Here is a 10,477-nt window from a genome sequence, read left to right on the forward strand (position 1 = left end):
TGGTTCCAGCCCCCACTGCCACATTCTGTAGTGAAACTATAATTTCATCACAAGACCTTTTCTGTTTCCAGAGCTATTTTTAAGGCAATAATTTATTTATTTTCTTGAAGCTACAGCAGAATATCCTCTCTAATGTGGCTGACTAATTCATAATTATTATTATTTCCTTGATAGTAGTTCACTCCACATAGTCCTGATGTAGAAATGTAAGATACTCCCTGCTCTCCCCATGTCTTCTAACACCAAGGGTCATGCAGGAATCTCTACTAAAGCATCCATGACAGATGGCCACCCAACCTCTGCTTAAAAACCTCCAAGGAAGGAGAGTCTGCCACCTCTTGTTGGAGTCTGTTCCACCGTCAAACAGCCCTTACTGTCAGAAAGTTATTCTTGATGTTTAGTCGGAATCTCAGTCCTGCAACTTGAATCCATTGGTTTGGGTCCTACCCTCCAGCCCTGGAGAAATCAAGTTTGTTCCATCTTCCGTGTGACAGCCCTTTAGATATTTGAAGATGTCTCCTCTTGTCCAGCTCCCTCAAAGATTCTTCATAAGGCTTGGCTTCTAGATCCTTGATCATTTTGGTCAACCTTCTCTGCACACATCCCAGCTTGTCAATATTCTTCTTAAATTGTGGCGCCCAGAACTGGTGTGGTCTGACCAAGGCAAAAAGGAGTGGGATGACTCTTCCTCCTCCTCCTCCTCCTCTTCTTCTTCTTCTTCTTCTGTGATCACTCATAGCAGAGTAAGATTGTCTTCCATGAACACAGTCTTAACAGTGAGTCCGTAAGTGACTGTGGAGGCCAATTCAGGATCCACACGTCCTTCCACAGTGGGCAGGAGTTGATCAAGGTGAGGGTTTTCCAAACGTGCCTTCCTCTTAGCAGGTTTCTCCCTTTCGTCCTGATTACTTCCTTTGCCCTGGACACTAGACTTCTGTTGATGCAGCCTAGAATAGCATTAGGTTTTTTTTGCTTCTGCATCACACAGTTGTCTCATGCTGAGGCGTATGTTCACAAAGGAGACATTTTGGCTTTGAATGTGATAGCAGGGGGAGAAATGCGGTGGGCAAAGCTGACCATTTGAATTTGTCTCCGTTTCTCATTTTTTCCAATCTTAAATCCAATTCTCCACATTTTCATCGTTCAGGATTGGGAAGTGTCTGATGGAGATGGGCTTCCAGCAAAGCTGATGGAATGAGTCCTGCTTCCTAGCTCTCCCACTGAGGCAGTCTAATGGAAAGGCAGATCCCAGTTAGAAAATAATGTAAGATTACTGTGGAAAATGTATAGGTTACTTTTAGAACGGCACACAAAGGATGAACAGGTTAAATTGGTAATAATACACTGGGTGAGGGATTTGGGGCATGATAGTCAACTTTCTGATTGGGAAAGGTTATGGAAAACGGATTTTAAATTTTTGGCATGTTGTACATTGAAAGAGAATTATATGAAAATGATGTATAGGTGGTATCTGACTCCTACTAAATCTGCAAAAATGTATAAGACAAGTCCAAATATTTGTTGGAAATGTAAAGAACACGAAGGTACCTTTTATCATATGTGGTGGACATGTAAGGTAACAAAAGCATTCTAGGAAATGATATATAATGAAATAAAAAAATGTTTAAAATAACCTTTATAAAGAAACCAGAAGCATTTTTATTAGGAATTGTAGGTACAGAGATTCCAAAGGAGCAGAAAAGTCTTTTTAGGTATGCAATGACAGCTGCACGGATGCTACTAGCCCAGAGATGGAAAGAAGATAAAGTCCCTACCAGAGAAGAATGGCAAACTAAGCTGTTGGACTACACCGAAATGGCAAAACTGACTGGAAGGCTCAGGAACCAAGAAGACCAAAGTTTTAAGAAAGAATGGGAAAGATTTATAATTTATTTCAGAGACCACTGTAAGCAAATGAAAACATTAGCAGGATTTTAACAACACTTGTAAGGTAACAAATACGTCGGATAGCATGGAGAGATTTAAAATATGGATGATGAAATAATATGCAGTTGAAGATGACAATAGGACCCATGGCAGGGATGGAGGGAAGTCTTGAGATTCAGAGGAATCTCTGAGTATGTATTTGATATTGTTATAATTTTACGCTTGTAAAATCAAATAAAAATTGTTGTTTAGTCGTGTTGACTCCTCGTGACCCCATGGACCAGAGCACGCCAGGCACTGCTGTCTTCCACTGCCTCCTGTAGTTTGGTCAAACTCATGCTGCTAGGTATCTGAAGAAGTATCATGCTGCTAGGTATCTGAAGAAGTGTGCATGCACACGAAAGCTCATACCAAGAACTGACTTAGTTGGTCTTTAAGGTGCTACTGGAAGGAATTTGTTTTGTCATGCTGCTAGCTTCGAGAACATTGTCCAACCATCTCATCCTCTGTCGTCCCCTTCTACTTGTGCCCTCAATCTTTCCCAACATCAGGTTCTTTTCCAGGGAGTCTTCTCTTCTCATGAGGTGGCCAAAGTATTGGAGCCTCAGCTTCACGTTCTGTCCTTCCAGTGAGCACTGATTTCCTTAAGAATGGATAGGTTTGATCTTCTTGCAGTCCATGGGACTCTCAAGAGTCTCCTCCAGCACCATAATTCAAAAGCATCAATTCTTCGGCGATCAGCCTTCTTTATGGTCCAGCTCTCACTTCCATACATCACTACTGGGAAAACCATAGCTTTAACTATACGGACCTTTGTTGGCAAGGTGATGTCTCTGCTTTTTAAGATGTTGTCTAGGTTTTTCATTGCTTTTCTCCCAAGAAGCAGGTGTCTTTTAATTTCGTGGCTGCCGTCACCACCTGCAGTGATCATAGAGCCCAAGAAAGTAAAATCTCTCACTGCCTCCATTTCTTCTCCTTCTATTTGCCAGGAGGTGATGGGACCAGTGGCCATAGCTCAACATCAAAAAATAAATAAATTACTCACACACAAAAAGAAAAGTTGCTCCCAGTTGACAGCTGGGGGAGAGGAGGCCAGATGGAGCTGGACTAGTAGATACTCTCCCTCTTAAATTGGTTGGAATAGTTGGAAAGTACAGAATAGAAATCTCTTTTTTGCCCCTTTGACGTTTTTAAAAGGGGGTGGGAGCAGCTCCATCTCCGATCATATATTTCTTCCAAAAACATCCACTTTCTGAGGCCTGGGAGAGGATACTAGCTGATCCAGGGCTTTTGTGTTCCCAGCCCATTTCCGAATTGGTGGAAACTTCTATCTTTGTTGCCTGTCCTTGTTAATTTTGGATGTTCCCAAGTATGAGATAATATAATTTTCCAAATTATAACCTGTGAGTACATTCTATGGTTAAAATATTTTTTCAGGCAATTTTTGAGGAAAAATAAAGGATAATTTAAGGCATACACACAGAGAGAGACACAGAAACACACACACACAGAAACACACACACACACACACACACACACACATACAAGGAAGAAATGCATCTTTATTAAGATGGTGCGCAATTTATTGCGATGAACATACAGAAACAGGGCAATTTAAGATGCAAGTTGAAGCAGTTGCTTTAAGTCAATTGGCTTCCCTTTTGAGTTTGGGTTGTCATTTCACTCCAGTTAAGTCTGGAATGGAACTGGGGTTGGCAGAAAAAAATGCAATATTTGTATGTTCAGATTGTATAAAAATCACAAACTGACATAAGATCAGGAGAAAGTTTAAAGTTTAAACATGGATTGTGGTCCTTCGTATTTGTCTATGTGGCTCTAATCTTCCCCCTAGTGATCTTACATAGTAGAACATCCAATACTGTTGGTTGTTTGTTTGACTGGCATGGCACCTATAAATGGGTGACAAGGCATTTGCAAAAATAATGCTGTTCTTTCTTAAGTACGGAAAGTATCCATCAATGCTTGGAAATCTAAGAAACCCAAAAATACTGAGATTCATAAATGGGTTATGTAATTTGTTGGTTTTCTTCTAAATCAGTGCAGTCTCAAATGGTTTAGTCTGCCATCTTGGTTCAAAATGGCATTCAATGGTATCCAAACAAGAGCTAAACCTGCTCCTCAGTCTCAAGAACCACCGTGCCAAATTTGGCGGTGATATCTTCAGAGGGCAATGCAATGAAAAGATGGTTTCAGGGCTGAAACAGCCTTGGTTACCCAGATGGGTGACCTTTATCAAGAGAGAGACAGGGAGAGCACATAGCTGTCAACTTTTCCCTTTTTTAAAGGGAAATTCCCTTATTCCGAAAAGGATTTTTCACAAGAAAAGGGAAAAGTTGACAGCTATGGGAGAGCGTGACCCTGCTGCTCCTGCTTGATCCATCATTGGCCTTTTATACCTTTGACCATGGGTAGGCAAACTAGGGCCCGGGGGCCAGATCTGGCCCAATTGCCTTCTAAATCCGGCCCGCGGATGGTCCAGGAATCAGTGTGTTTTTACATGAGTAGAATGTGTCCTTTTATTTAAAATGCATCTCTGGGTTATTTTGGGGGCATAGGAATTCATTCATATATTTTTTTTAATATAGCCTGCCCCCCACAAGGTCTGAGGGACAGTGGACCGGCCCCCTGCTGGAAAAGGTTGCTAACCCCTGCCTTTGACCATGGTATCCCTCTGGACCAGGATGGGTATCAAAGGCCCTGAATTACAATAGTGGGGGAGTGTGTCTGAGTCCACTAGCACTTGTGCTATGGGGTTTTGCAGGGAGCTATTCTGTCCCCCTCACACAAAAAAGCTGCACTTGTTTTTCCCTCTTCCCCTCCTTTTTTTTTTTTTTTTTAAGAAAACCACTGAGACAACTGCAGGTGTCATATAGCTGCTGATGGGACAAGTTCTTAAGTGTTTTTGTTGAATCTGAGCATTAGTGTCTAATCCCGAGGATGCTGATGTCAATGAAAACACTCCCTGGGGTTTCCATGGGGTTTCGGCGTTTAAGTGGGTGCAGCTTAAGTTCCCTCCTTCTTTAGGTTGCTGTCGTGAGACTGGGAATGCTCAGGGTTGAGTAACCCTTGTGGCTCAGGTAGGCCCCCAATGAACCATTTTGAGCTTAGTGTTCATAAGGGAGGGGGTTGGAGAGGACTTGGAATCACAGGCTTCAAGTAAAGTGGTACCTCGGGTTACATATGCTTCAGGTTACATACGCTTCAGGTTACAGACTCCATTAACGCAGAAATAGTACCTCAGGTTAAGAACTTTGCTTCAGGATGAGAACAGAAATTGTGCTCCAGCGGCACAGCGGCAGCAGGAGGCCCCATTAGCTAAAGTGGTGCTTCAGGTTAAGAACAGTTTCAGGTTAAGAACGGACCTTCGGAATGAATTAAGTACTTAACCTGAGGTACCACTGTATGGGGGAACTGTGGGGCCTCCACAAACAAAACTTCTGCAGCAGCCACATGGGCATGCCACGCGGCATCCACACAAATTTTCGCGGAGTCTTTCAAAAAGATACATGGCAAGCTGATGGGAAAATGTGGAGAATGGACTTAGATTAGAAAAATAAGAAACCAAGAGAAACCAAACCCACACATTCACCCACCCTGCCTGGTGAGTAAACTCTGCGGGTTACTTTCTAGGTCTTAGAAGATTCGCCACAGTGAGAGGGTTTGGCACTCTGCGAACTGAGGCAAAGTATGATGAAGTTCTGTACTGGAAAGATCTTCTTAATCCTGCAAAAATAAAACAAATCCCATGTGAGTATTAGACATAACAAAGTAAAACTCTGGAGTTAGATGCCAATGGTTGGGATTAGCAGACGTGTTTTTCACAAAAGCCTTGCAGAAACATCATGCCAGCTCCTTAACCCTGTTAAGGTTTTTACACACCATGGAAAGAGTGGGGTGCATTTTGCTAAATTCCCACTCCCTCCGGCACATCACCTTCTCCTCCCCACCATCCTTCTACTGGTGGGGAAAACTTGCGTGCAAATCCTTGGTATGAGACTCAAACAAGGGATAGGAAAGGGGAAGCAGAATGATAAAGGGGCTGGAGAAACTCCCCCACGAGGAAATAATTCAATGTTTCGGTCCTTTTAGTTTAGAGGAAAAAGGAGCGTATGGAGGGAATGGAAAGAGGTCTATGAAATGATGTGCAATACAGATACAGTGGTGCCTCTGGATGCAAACGGGATCCGTTCTGGAGCCCCGTTCGCATCCTGAAGCCAACGCAACCCGTGTCTGCGCATGCTCGGGTCATGATTCGCCACCTTCCACACATGCATGTGACGTCATTTTGAGCACATGCAAATGCGCGAGCAGTGAAACCCAGAAGTAACATGTTCCGTTACTTCCAGGTTGCCGCAGAGCGCAACCCAAAAACGTTCAACCTGAAGCTACTTCAACCCGAGGTATGACTGTAAAAGGAGTAGGGAGAGCACCTCCCTAGCTCATAATTCCAGAACCTAGTGAAGGCGAATGGTTGGAGACTCAGAACACACAAAAGGAAGTATTTGTGTACAAAGCACATAATTCATAATGCCATTATGCAAATCTATTTTATATCCCTCACCTCCTGCCAAAGAAGCCTAGGGTGGTGCAGAACTAATGATAAAACAATAAATACATCTTTATTAAAATTCCCGAAGATCTCAGCCTACTAATGATAAAACAATAAATACATCTTTATTAAAATTCCCGAAGATCTCAGCCTGGAGCCGTGTTGAAGTGGAAGGTCTTTAGTGGGTGCTGAAAAGAAAATGGAGAAGATGGCGCCTGTATCATTTATAAGGGGAGGGAATTCCAAAGGGTGGATGCCACAACATTTAAAGCCCAGTTGCCACACTGTGCAGAATGGCGCTGTGTAGAGCATAGGGATCAATTGGGTTTATAAGGGGAGGTCACCTTTCAGATACAGTGGTACCTCGTTCTGGAGGTCCGTTCTTAACTTGAAACTGTTCTTAATCTGAGGTAGCACTTTAGCTAATGGGGCCTCCCTCTGCCACCACCACACGATTTCTGCTCTCATCCTGAGGTAAAGTTCTTAACCCGAGGTACTACTTCCGGGTTAGCAGAGTCAGTAACCTGAAGCGTCTGTAACCTGAAGCATCTGTAACCCGAGGGACCACTGTATCCTGGTACCACCGAAAACCAACACCCTTGACCGTAGCCTGGTAGCTAAACTGTGACTGCGCAAGGAGTACCGTGTGGTAGCTGCACCTTTAAAAAAGGGCATTGTAGAACTGGAAAAAACTTCAGAAAGGGGTAGCAGGCCCCTGGCCAATGGGAGATGGGGGTCTGCCCCACTGAACTTTCTCTGCTCCCCCCAAAAAACTATTTATTTATTTTTACAAACAAGTGTGGTAATTAAATGAAAAAGAGAGCCTTCATTTTTCTTTCTTAAAGTTCCTTTTGTCACACTTTGTCTCAGAGGTTAAGGCACACAAAAATAAGCTTGGAGGCCTAAGCCAATCGGAACCATGCAGTTCTACTGTTGCTGTTTGCTCTTTTAAATCTGTATATTCCTAGCTTGCAGCAGCATGTGTATGCATGTGTAGCTTTCCTTTGAGGAAGACAACTCAGCAGCACATCTTTCCTCCTTTGCTAAGGTGAGTTGTGAGAAAGGGGCCCCTTCATAACTATTGGACGGTTGCAACACCTGCTGTGGCTGCAGAGACCAATGCAGTAAAGACATGTTTTGTTGCAGCTGGGGCGGATGAAGGTATCCAGTTGTGCTGCTGGCTTGAGTAATATTGTATTCCAGCATTTTGCCCTCCCATTTGTCCAGAGTCAGGACTCTGGGATAGAAGCACGGTTGCTGGGAAATGGTGCTTTCGGGCCTGCCAGAGCAAAGCAAGAGCAGATAACATACGCAGAAGGCAAGGCATGCCAGAAACTGTGGCTGCTGTGCAATTTATTCAGAAGTCAAAGAATTGTTTCGTTACGTGTTTCAGAAACTATTGGCAACTTGACACAACAAATAGAAGGGTACATAATGAACAGCCATCCCAAACTTTAGTCAAAGGTTCGTAAGAAAAAACTAAGCGTTACAAATATAACCAATGAGAAGCTGACTTGCTTAACAGGTTAGCATCATCGGTGATTTGCAGATAAGCCTTCCTCACAGGGATGGTTCCAAAGTATAATGACCTCCGTGTCACAAAGAGACTCTAACAGTGGCCCAGAGGCAAAGCTAATATTAAGAGTGGCCCAAGGCAGTTTACAATCACTTTGCTGCTGCTTACGTATGTGTGTGTAGCTTTCCTTTGAGAAAGACAACTCAGCAGCACATCTTTCCTCCTTTGCTAAGGTGAGTTGTGAGAAAGTGGGCCCCTTCATAACATATTTTCCCCCATTTGTGGGTATGATACTGTCATGGGACAGGAGGCAGCTTCACCTACTGAACAGCACCCTGAAGGTGGAGAAGGGGGAGTGACTCCACTTGCAGCTGATCAGCTTTCAAGGTCACAGAACAGAAGGCACTGATGAGAACCAATTGGCTTCAGCCTTCTTAAACACAGCTCTCAGCAGCAGAGTCAGATGCTGGAAACAACATCTGTGGTTCCTGGTCCGACCTTGCTGCTGCCTGCTCTCCATCTGAACCCTTGGCTTTGTGATTATTGGATTCCTTGACCACTGGACTGTCTGACTATGTGGATTGCTGTTTGCCTGACCCTCGAAACGAACTTGTCTTCATATGCTGACTCTGTCAAGCATATCCTAGAGTCTCTTCTCTTTTGTTTGATTTTGCCTGGTACTCCACCAAGTCCTGCATGCTGTTACTCGGCAATGGGACTACAACAGGTGGGAAGAATGCCTCTGAAGAAGAAGAAGAAGAGTTTGGATTTGATATCCCGTTTTATCACTACCCAAAGGAGTCTCAAAGCAGCTAATAATCTCCTTTTCCCTTCCTCCCCCACAACAAACACTCTGGGAGGAAAGTGAGGCTGAGAGACTTCAGAGAAGTGTGACTAGCCCAAGTTCACCCAGCAGCTGCATGTGGAAGAGCGGGGAATCGAACCTGGTTCACCAGATTACGAGTCCACCGTTCTTAACCACTACACCAGTGTTCCCCAACCTTGGGCCTCCAGCTGTTTTAGGACTACAATTCCCATCATCCTTGACCACTGGTCTTGCTAGCGAGGGATGATGGGAGTTGTAGTCCAAAAACAGCTGGAGGCCCAAGGTTGGGGAACACTGCACTACACCACTGACGAGTTGAGGAAAATCACAAGCTCACACTCATGTCCTACTTGCAGACTTCCCATGGGCATTGGGTTGGCCACTGTGAGAACAGGATCCTCGGCTAGATGAGCCATTGGCAGCTGGCCTGATCCACCGGGGCTCTTGTGGTCTTCCTTAATCTATGGGATTTGCAACCACAAGATGTGGCGATGGCCACTAATTTAGATGGCTTTAAAAAAGGGATTAGGCAAATTAATGGAGGATGACTGTGTGCTACCTCCAAGATCAGAGGTGACATGCTCTGAATACCAGTTGTTGGTACTCATGTCCAGTTTTCGGGCTTTCCCATAGACATCTGGTTGACCACTGTGAGAAGTCCACTCACCTTTTACCCAGTGGGTAGCATTGAGGCCAAGCAGCCGGGCCTCAACAGTTTTCCAGCGCAGGGGTGGAGGTATGCTGCCTCCCCCCCTATGTCACAGCTGGCCGTGTCATCTGTGCTGGGGGACAGCCCCAGCCAACCAGCTGGCAAGGTGAGTGTGGCCATGGGCAATTTAATCACAGATATTGAGAAGATATTGAATTATTTGAGTAGGTTTAAACAATTCGGGGCAATTAAAATGTTAAAAGTTAAATAAACTTTGTGGAAGGAGGAGTGTTAAGTTATATAGAAGTGCGCATATGGTTGATTTGAATATATTATTATTGAATATTATTGAATATGTATATTATTGAAAATTGTATACCCAATGTATCAGCCACCTGGGGGGTTTCGCTGTTTGTGTTTAGTGGTTGGTAAACAACAACAACAATTCATCACAGTGTGGCCGGTCGGCACCCTCTTGCCTCTTTTTCAGATCAAACCCTCTTTTCACGCCTTGCTATGGCAGTTGTTGGTCGCCATGTTATTGGGGCCGGGTAGGAACTTTTCCCACTTGGCAAAATAGCCATTTGGTTTTCGCCTACCTAGTAGCAATCGTCACAACTTTTGTGAGGTTGGGCATTGGGTAAGCCTTTGGTTGGTTGGAGGGGAGGTTGCTGCCTTCGCCTGCCCCTCCTCAGGAAGGGTATCCTGTTAAAGGGATCTTGGGTGTGAATACTGTCTGAAGCCTGGATGTGGGCTTAGCCCTTACAGGGACCCCTCAGGGAACCCCTATATAATGTAAGTCATAGGGCACCCCCTATTGGTGGTTTACCCTTCTGTGGGCTCCCTGCCAGGAGTCAACATATAGCCTGGCTTCACCCCAATGCCTAAGCCAAACCGCTCACATCTGCAACCGATAAAGTTGTGGCCTATTTGAACCCACAAACCAAAATACTCTGTCAGTATGTTTTATTGTTCTCCTGGGAACTTTGTGGATCTGGTGCCTTGGCACACAACAGAATGTTGGATCAG

Source organism: Podarcis erhardii (genome assembly GCF_964252035.2).
Source record: "Podarcis erhardii genome assembly, chromosome: 9".
NCBI classification, from domain to species: Eukaryota; Metazoa; Chordata; class Lepidosauria; order Squamata; family Lacertidae; genus Podarcis; species Podarcis erhardii.